This window comes from Cynocephalus volans, chromosome 16 (assembly GCF_027409185.1).
Source record: "Cynocephalus volans isolate mCynVol1 chromosome 16, mCynVol1.pri, whole genome shotgun sequence".
NCBI lineage: Eukaryota > Metazoa > Chordata > Mammalia > Dermoptera > Cynocephalidae > Cynocephalus > Cynocephalus volans.
This window is the reverse complement of record NC_084475.1, coordinates 43029130-43039350: the sequence shown is the minus strand read 5'-3', so window position 1 is coordinate 43039350 and position 10221 is coordinate 43029130. Positions and strand designations below refer to the sequence as shown.

General features: G+C 38.4%; 1 non-coding gene across 1 annotated transcript; it reads right to left on the bottom strand.

The window, feature by feature from the left end:
• Positions 1-7116: 7116 nt before the first annotated feature.
• LOC134365297 (U6 spliceosomal RNA) lies at positions 7117-7224 on the bottom strand. The gene has a single exon (XR_010022003.1). It is a non-coding gene; the product is annotated as a U6 spliceosomal RNA (small nuclear RNA).
• Between the last annotated feature and the right edge of the window lie 2997 nt (positions 7225-10221).

The following is a 10221-nucleotide window of genomic DNA, read 5'->3' as shown; positions in this document are numbered from 1 at the left end:
ATCATCCAAGATCCTATGGCACTAGTAAGAGGATGGCATTGGGCCCCCACATGGCATATTTGGACCGTTTTTTCCAGAATGCAAATGCAGTAGCTTTGGTCTGGAGCAAGATGGCAGGAGAGGGCTGGTGTACTTGGTTTCAGTCTGTCACACTTTTGGTGAAATGAATTAGACCTTTAAATCAAGAAATTCAGTGAGATGAATTTGAGTTTAACACAAGAGAAGTGGAGGATTTTCTGCTGGTTGTAAGGATGATATGGAAACGTTTTACTAAGTCACAGCCTGGTGGAATGTTGCCCTCCCAGCAGGCTCCAAGCAAGCCCAGGCTGCATTTAGAAGGCAGTGAGCAAGAAACCTAAATGCTGTCCTGCTTGTGGGAAGACCTGGTGGCTCAGATAATTGTCATTAGGTATTGGGTGTGGACTTTTTCAAATCACCAGTTCTGGTAGGAAGAGCCTCCCAGATCCCTGTCTTCTGTTTCTGGATACTCTTCCTCAGAAAGCCAGACTTTAGCAGAAAGTGTTATTTATTGTCAGCTCTGTGCAACTGAGAACTTATGGGAGCAATGCGAAAGATGGAGAAAGAAGTGGTTATATTATATACTTCAACACTTTATTTGGAGGCTGTTGGCTTTAGAATGAAAAGCCAAGACAAACAAAAATACTCACTTGGGATGAAATGTTGTCTTCCCTTGCTGTTATAGATAGCCAGGCCCTAAGCCTTACATAGCAACACATTTTCCTAACTGATGACTGATTTTTCTGGTTGTGCTAGCAAAATTATTAGACAAATATTTGGCTCAGGAACACATATTTTATACCATAATGAGCTAATCACCATCCCTTTCCATGGTAAGGCCTGACCTCTGCTTTCCCTCCGTCTTGTCAAGTGTGTTGGGCACAAGCTTCTTGTTGGTTCTGCAGATTGGCTCCAATGTGCAGTGAATGAAGCTTGTAACATCATTTCAGACATAAACACAATTTGGCTCATTGTTCTTAAGTTCACATACAGGTTTTCTTGCCCCTGGACCTACCTCTCATCTCTGAGACTTTCATGTCAGAGAACTGGATGTTGCTGTGTTAAAGGTTTTCTATGTTGATTTTGTATCCTGCAGCTTTACTGAATTCATTTATCAGTTCTAACAGTTTTTGGTGGAGTCTTTAGGGTATTCTATATATCATAAGACCATGTCATCAGCAAACAGAGACAATTTCACTTCTTCCTTTCTTATTAGGATGTCTTTCATTTCTTTCTCTTGACTAATTGCTCTGGCCGGGATTTCCAACACTATGTTGAATAGAAGTGGTGACAGTGGGCATCCTCCTCTTGTTCCTGATCTTAGAGGAAAAACTTTCAGTTTTTCACTGTTGAATATGGCCTTTATTTTGTTAAAGTAATCATTAAACCTTGTTGAATTTTTTCAAATGCTTTTTTTGCATCTATTGAGATGATCATATGATTTTTTGTCTGTCATTTTGTTACTGTGACGTATCATATTTATTTATTTGCATATGTCAAACCATCCTTGCATCCCTGGGATAAGTCCCACTTGATCATGGTGAATGATTTTTTTTTTTTTTTAATATGCTGTTGAATTCAGTTTGCTAATATTTTGTTGAGGATTTTTGTACCTATGTTCATCAGGGATATTGGCTTGTAATTTTCTTTTCCTGTAGTGTTCTTGTCTGGCTTTGGCATCAGGATAATGCCGGCCTCATAAACTGAGTTTGGAAGTGTTCCCTCCAATTCAATTTTTTGGGAGAGTTTGAAAAGGATTGGTTTTAGTTTTTCTTTAGATGTTTGGTAGAATTCAGCTGTGAAGCTGTCTGGTTCTTGGCTTTTTCTAATGGGAGACTGTTTATTACTGATTTAATCTCCTTGTTTGCTTTTGGCCTGTTGGGATTTTTCTATTTCTTCATGATTCAGTCTTGGTAAGTTGTATGTATCTAGGGATTTATCTGTTAGTAGATTATTCAGTCTGTTGGCATATAGTTGTTTCATATGATCCTTAGTATTTCTGTGGTATTGGTTGTAATGTCTCCTCTTTCCTGTCTGATATTATGCTGTATTGAGAACTTGAGGCATGGAAGCAGGGGACTGCTGCTCAGGACTCGGGATACAAACTGGCAGGTATTGAGGTGGGTGATCCTGGTTAATTCAGAACCTTCAGAGTCCTGTGTGGGAAATTAACTCCTCACACTCTGCCTGGTAATATGTGTCCTCAGTCAAAAAAAAAAAAAAAAAAAAAAAAAAAAAAAAAAAAGAGCCAGCTGAGAATACTGAATAAAAGCACCAAATCAATATTCATCATTATACTGAATACAACTCAGATTGGCTGTGGTCTTCTGATAGCAAGTCAGTGGCTGAACCTAGAAGAACAAAGTTAGGGCAGGTTCAAGGGAGAATCATGAGACAGGTCTTCTGTGTCACATCCTATATCACCTTTCAGTTTCTTCTCCCCACCCCTCAAGGATGCCCCCTCCCACCCCACATGACCCTCTCCTTTAGTGTCTTACCTTAGGAATGGGAGCTGATAAGATTTTCAGTGTTAGCATATATTTACTCTTCCAAGATTTTAATTTTTATTTTAATTAGGGAGCTCTAGGAAAAGAGCAAATCCCTCTAAGCCTCTAAGTAAAAATCCCTGAAATGGTGGGATGTCATATGGCTAGGGGACATATTTTTGAACAAGTGGGCTTTCTAGATGAGCCTGGGTATGCAGGTTGTGGATTTTTCTTTGCCTAAAATATGCCTTTGATTTAGTAGGCTAATTTTTCTTTCTCTTTTTCAAGATTCTGGACAATACACTTAGTGATTAAGAGATTTGTATCCAAGTTGCACTGTATATTAGCTGTGTAATCTTGGGCAAGCCACTTAATCTTTTCAAACTACAATTTCATCATGTAATATAGAAGTCCTAGTGATATCTGTTCAAAGCTTCTTTGTGAGCTTCAAATGAGATAATATGTACACACACACACACACACACACACACACACACACACACACATAAATTAGTCTCTCTGTTCTTACATACATATGATATTCTTTAAGGATATTAAGCAATCTGGAAACAGTTGCCTCTAGGGAGATAAATGGGGCAAAGCAGGAGACTTTTCAGTGTATTCCCTTTCGTACTTTTTGAATTTTGAACCACATGCATGTATAACCTATATAAAATATTAAAAATTTAAAAATCCCTGAATAACTTATCAGGAGTTTGGTAAATATAAAGAAATGCCACTGTAAGGGTGGCTGGTTTTTGTTCAGTACATGTCACCGAATGGCTGGAATAGGAGAGTAAAGAGCTTTTGACACCTATATTTTCTATATGTAGTAATCTTAAACATATTTTTATTATAAAATATTTTAACATACAGGAAATGTTCTTAAAGGGTGGCCATAAAAGTTATCATCCAAATTGGGATACTTTTGGGAAAGAAAGGGAGTGCTATTGATAATTATGGTGGGATAACAAACTGAAGAGCCCCAGACTAAGTTGTATGGTCAGCTAGAAATCAAGCATTACTGTAACTGTTGAGTCCCCCTTTGTACCCCTTCTTAGCCCAAGTTCCCTCCCCCACCTAAGGCAACCGTGATCTTGGTACACTGTTCATGATTTATGCCCATATTACACGTGTGTATCAGAAACTATACAGAGTATTTGTTTGTGTGTTTCTAAATTTTACATAAATGGCATCATATGCTGTCACTTTTTAAAATCAGTAAGACACTTTTCTTTCTATTCCTGGAAAATTAAAGGAACTAGGACCAAGGAACAATGATGTTAGCTACTGTTCTTTTGATTCAAAGGAAAAGAAACTAATTCTGGCTATCTTAAACCATGGAGGGATTTAATGAAGACTACTGGAGTATCTTAAGTACCTCATGACTGGGAAAGAGGAGGTTCAGGGTAGCTTCTGAGATATGAGCAACAGGTAGCTATAGATTCAATCTCTCCTGCCCCCATCATCAATAAGGCCAAGCCACAATGGGCCCAGCCTCTGTAAGCCTGGGTTCCAGAGTCTGAGTTCCAGAGACAGTGGGAGAATCCAATTGAGCCAGGCATTCTTCCCTGGGTCACCCTCCCTGTATACTGTCAGGAATGCAGGATTATGTAGTAAGGACATAAGTACTGAAAGCCCACCCTGCTGTACTGGGGCCATTTACAGAGGAGGGGAAATTGTGAGCAGGGTGCCTAAAAAGGCAACAACCATCAGCGAGCAGCGAGAATTTTGAGATGAGAAAACACACACACACACACACACAAACACACACACACACACACACACACACACACACACACACACATACACACACTTTGTTTATGGTCTCTTCTCAAAAGAGATAAAGGGAAAAGTGTTTCCATTTAGGGATTCCTTCCTGGGATTTCAATTTATGGATTCCTAAGTTTTGAATTCTGAGAAAAATCAGTTGAGAAATCAGGAAAATGGGAAGAAGTGCTTTAATTTTCCTCTAAAAATTAAAGCTTAATAGCTAATATAGAGATATGACTGGTTTGAAGAATCGCTGACTTTAAGTGGAAAGCAGGAACAGGAAGCACTGATATGTGGAGCTGAAGGTCAAGGTCGACATTACTGGGAACTGGGACAGGAGCAGTAGAAGAGAAGCATCCATCAAACTTTCTTGTATCTGTTGCTCTGTTGTAAACGTGTGATCATGGCCCTGTCTGCTGTTAACAGTGAGTAATTCCTGCCAAAAAAGTCAACATTAATAAGTTTATAGGCATATGTACCTTTTACATATCCTATGAGTGGTGTTCTAAGAAATACCAAATTTTGGAAACAAAACATGCCCTTAAATTGGCAGTTTTGATATTTGCTTCTGTATAGGACTGTTTCTTGATCTGAATATTACATTATTTGAATACCATTGGAGAAGACAATTGATTGTGAGTTTAAGTTTCATTAAAAAATTATTATTTATTTTAGGTATTAAATATTTGTGTTATTAACTTCCAATTTTTAAATGACTTTTATTCAGTATTTATTTTGTGTTACTGTTCATTTCTTTTTAATGTATTCTATTATCTTATGTCTGGATCAGGTAGATGTTGCTTTGTGTTGCTTCGCCCCCCACGGATTTGTCACTCCACTTCCCCTGGGTGACGGAGATGCAAAGGATTACTCAAAGCCCATCTCTTCTGAGCAGTGAAAAGCCCCAAAGTGGTTAACTTCCCTGGGACCCTCCAGTGAGAGGCAACCCTTCCTCGGGAAATTAACCCCAAATTGGGGTTCTCTTCCTGCATTTATTTTCCAGACCAGGAAGTTACAGGAAGAGAACAAAGGTGGGGTTATAGTTTAACAATATAGGTTGGTAACTTTCAGTGAAACAAGCCAGATGACATTCCAGTAAGGCAATTAGCAAAAGCTTGATCTTAGCAAACATTCCTTCTCCCTCCAGCAATTTTCCAGTATCTTTACATTTCAATCAGTAACTAGTCTGTCCTTGAGCCAGCAACCTTGCTGTGCCACAATTCTTATCTTACACCAGAGACTTACAGCCTGAGGAAAATTTCCAGTCCTCCGCAAGGTCAATATTTGAAACTGCAAGACTTTGGAAAACGATGCCCTGTGAAGTACATATGGTTTATAGTATATTCCACAGGTAGAGACCATATTTACATGTTATTGGATTTTCTAATTGTGTCACAATATGTGGGTTTGTAATAATAAATCATGCATTTGTTATTATATCTTTTTTTCAGAAGACTACTGAAAGTTTTTATATAATCCTGTTATAGAAAAATGATTCCCTGCTCATTATTACGGTCATTTATTCTTTTTCAAAAACATGTATGTAAAGTGTTATGAAAATTACAGAATAACATAAGAATTTGGGAATTCCCAAAAATTTTCAGAAATTTCATTTCCTCATTCCTGAATCCCAGTGATTAATATCTGTCAGAAGTCTGGAAAGGGAATTAACATCTGATGTTGGATCACTAGTAGGGTTAATGAAGAAATATTGCTGAGCTCCGAGTTATTCTCACTAGTGATGTCACTGGATTGAGTCACATTGGTTGGGAGCAGCACAGATAGACCAAGAGTTTTGCAACTGTTTGCTGGATAAGAATCTCCTGGTTGATTTCAGCTCCTACTGAGAGTCGGAAAAATCAATCTCATGATAAATGAAAAGTGACCACCTTGCTAGGAAATAACTGTTTCTTTCTGGCTTTAGAGGGAATTTTAGAAACACCATAAAGTGAAATGTGAAAGCAGACAATGAAGATGCTCATGAGCTTCCCTGGGAAGCTGACAGCAGTATTTTGGCCAATGAAACCCCAACCACTGGCACAACTCTTGCCTCTTTGGCAGACCATAGCCTATTCTTTTGTGTGCCCAGAAAACCCTAAGTTAAAATGCAGCATGTTGGGTACTTTGTTCCTCCATTAGCTCGAGTTAATTTTCTAATTAGTTTGCCCTCACTTAGCTGCACTCCAAAGGAATAAACAAAAGACTGGTAAAATCTGATGGAGAACACTGGTCAGGCAGGGCACATAGAATATCTGGGGACTGGGGTTCCTGAAAAATGGGTGGGTAAATCCTGAGCCAGGACTGTGCTGGGCTGGAGGAAGAAGAGGATAGCATCTACTCACAACCCCCCAAATGGACTGGTCCTAATGCCATGTAATTTCACTCTCAGCCAGGCAAATTCACCCAGACTTCACTGTTGGAAAAAAAATCCATTCATAAAGCAGGAATACTGGCTTGTACAGTATACATATATTTGCATTTAGCTCCATGACAAAGATGGGTATGAAACAACTTTTAAAAAAACCATTTTACATAGGAATATTAACATATTTATACAGAGATTAGTCATATTTGGGGGTTCCCTCCTAAAATCCAAACATAAAAACCACCAAAGAAAAATTCTATGGAAGCTGAGATTGCAAATGACTAAAGGAATATAACTTAAGTTAAACTTCAGAAAATACATTTCCTTTTTTAAAAAAATTAATAAATCATGGTTTTTTTTTCACCATACATGTTTATGGGGTACAATTTGTTGTTTCAATACACGCAAATATTGTATAATGATCTAATCAGAATAGTTAGCATATCTACCACCTAAACATGTATCATTTCTTTGAAAAGTATGGAATGCTTCACAAATTTGTGTGTCATTTTTGCACAGGGGCCATGCTAATCTTCCCCACCATTGTTCCAGTTTTAGTATATGGGCTGCTGAAGTCAGCACAATATTTCCTTTTTACTAAAGATCTAAATTGTGGTCCTTTATGAAGCCATTAGAAACAAGATTCAACTATTAAAAAACATGTAAAGATTCTTTTAGATTTTTTTTTTTTTGCCTTATAAAATAAAGAACTTCAATGAGAATATTCCTGAAGTTTTTTATAATCTATTACTCCATATCATTGATGTTTCTAGGCACTGTGGGGGACATCTCGAAATTGAATTTTTATCTTTGGCAGACCATAGCTTATTCTTTTTAGGTAAAACTGAATTAAAATAAAATATTTTGCTTTCCAAAAAACGCAATTTTTGCAAGTTAGTCAATTAATATTAAATGCTTTTCAAAGTTGGGCCCAGTGTATGCAAAAGTCAGAAAACCACACCAGCATTAGTTTTGCCTATCAACTCCTTGTGCTGGACTCAGGAGATTTATTAATAGCATTCAATATTCTAGGTATCCCGTAGCTACCTCCTAAAACACACTCTAGAGGAAATGAATATTGCATGTGATGTCGTGCTAGATATTGTGCCAAAAAGATCTTACAGAGACGTAATCCGTACCCACCCTCAAAGATAATACTGTCTGATACAGAGAATAAGAATTATTGTTATTATGGTAATAACAGTGATCATATTAATAACTATTTTGGTAACAATATTTTAGTAATAATTATTACAGTAACAATCATTATTTTAGTAATAGTAATAATCGTCATCATAATAATTGCATCAAACATTCATTAATCCCTTATCATGTGTCAAGCACCGTGCAAGCAATTATCACACATTAGCTCTTTAAATAAGATCATCAACCCAATGAGGTAGATAGCATTATGTTCGTTTTACAGAGGCAGACACTGAGCTTTAGGGAGGGTAAACAGCTTGTCCAAGGCCACACAGGTAGTTATTGATGAAGGTGGGAAACATAAAGATAAAGCCTGAGATGTAAGGACACAGAGACAAGCGCACAAACATTTACAAGAGGCACATATGACACGCACCCTTACACTGTTTGAACATTCACTTAGTGGCCTTACAGTGAAGGAATTAGAGAAGCAGCAAGTTCTGTTGGAATCACCGTATATTATTTCATTTGTTGGGAAACAGGAGGCTCAGTGGAACGTGGTATTTTAGGAGTTGCTTGAAATATATAGTTGACTTTCCCCATTACCAGGAGGTGTTTGTGCAGATTAAAAAGGGAACTAAGGCTTCCACAGAGGACTGCTCTGTGAGATGTTTCCACCTGCTTTTCTGCCTGCTGTCCTGTACTTTTGGCATTTCTTCTGCATTTAGAGTCAATGAGTCAACAACATGTTTTTAGCACTTGCTGTGTGCACAGAAGTGGACTGTGACTCAATGGGAGTATGTAACTACCATGGGCCAAATAGATGTGTGCTTGCCTGCTGCCAGGGGAGCAGGGCAGGGAGGTGGAGGAACATGCCCCCCCCATTCCAGCAGAACTCAGAACTCACTGCTTCCCTAAGGCCACTAAGTGAATGCTCAAGGATTGTAAAGGCGCATGTCATATGTGCATCTTGTGAGTGTTTGTGCACTTCTCTGTGTCCTTACACCTCAGGGTTTAAGTCTTTGTTTCCCACCTTCCTCAGTGACTACCTATGTGGTCTCGAACAAGTTGCTTACCTTCTCCAAAGCTCAGTTTCTGTATCTGTAAAATAGATATGTTATATATATGTGCATATATATTTCAGCTTAAATCTCAAAATTATCAAGGTTTTTTTTTTTTTTTTTTTTTTTAATTGGGCAATTTTACCTGCTGCCTTTTGCAGATTCTGGTAAATTCCTAAATAAAAGCCTGATAGAGATTACTCCTTTAGTGCCCCATAAGTAAAAAAGAGAATCACAGAATGATGTAGCTGGAAGGGACTCTAGGGATCTAAAGTGTTTCATAGAATATTAATGTTCTTGATCTGTTTACAGGTATTTTGAACCCTATAAAAGGACCCCACAGTCAAATAAAATTTGGAAATGCTGAGTTAAAGTTAAGCAGGGTTTTTTCCTGAAGGACAGAGTCTTTAACATGCTAATATCTTTTGTGAATCTACAAGAAGGAGATAAGAAATGCAGTGTTTCAATACTTATTTTACCCCAGATTCTCATTTTGGGAAATGCTGGTCTAGCTGAGCCAGCTAGTACAGTCTCTACATGAAGATGGTGGCCGCCGCCTTTTTGAGAGCAAGGCAGTCTCCAAGGGGAGGGAGGATATATCGGTTGCTCCTGTTTCATGCCAAGAATTCTCAGTGCAATCAATGCCTTTCTCTGGAGGCTCAGAGAAGGCTGAAAGGCATCTCTAGGCCAGCAGGGCTACCCTTGATTGTGACCCGTGCTGCTGAGGAGCTCTGAGCTCAGTGCAAGGGAGTGACCAGCCCCTTAGGATCAGGAAAATGTATTTATCCCTGACCTAGTCCACTAAGGACAAACAAGGGGTGGGGGGAGGGGAGTGTCACCAGCTGTGGTTACAAAGCTAGTCTGATTCTTTTTCCCTAAGAAAACTGGTCCTATGAGGTTGGGAGGAACCAAGTTTAAAAAAAGTTTAATTGATGTCTTTTCTTCAGGACCTCTCAGAGTTTGTAATATGAAAACGTGCACTGTGAAGCTCCAGAATGGGGTTGAGTGTACAGGATTTTGAAAAGTAACTTGGCCGTGAAACTCTTGCTTTGTGCAGGATGTGGGAGTGCTAGTGTTCTGAGGAAAACACTTTGGGAAACACTGACCTAATCTGACCTTCTCATTTTACCAGCAAGCAACTGTGGGGCTCTCAGTTTCCTTTCTCCATCACTGTGACAAATTCATTGGAATTAATTTGATCAAATTTGGGAGTAGCTTTGAAGAGATTTCTTTGTACATTTCAAGGATAATTTACTTTACATATTTTGAGTTCCCATAGTCAAAAGACATAGATTAATTCAACCAACCTTTGTAGAATATCACCTACGCTCCAGTGTACATTTAGGTATAGTGGTGGTCTATAAAGATATAATGT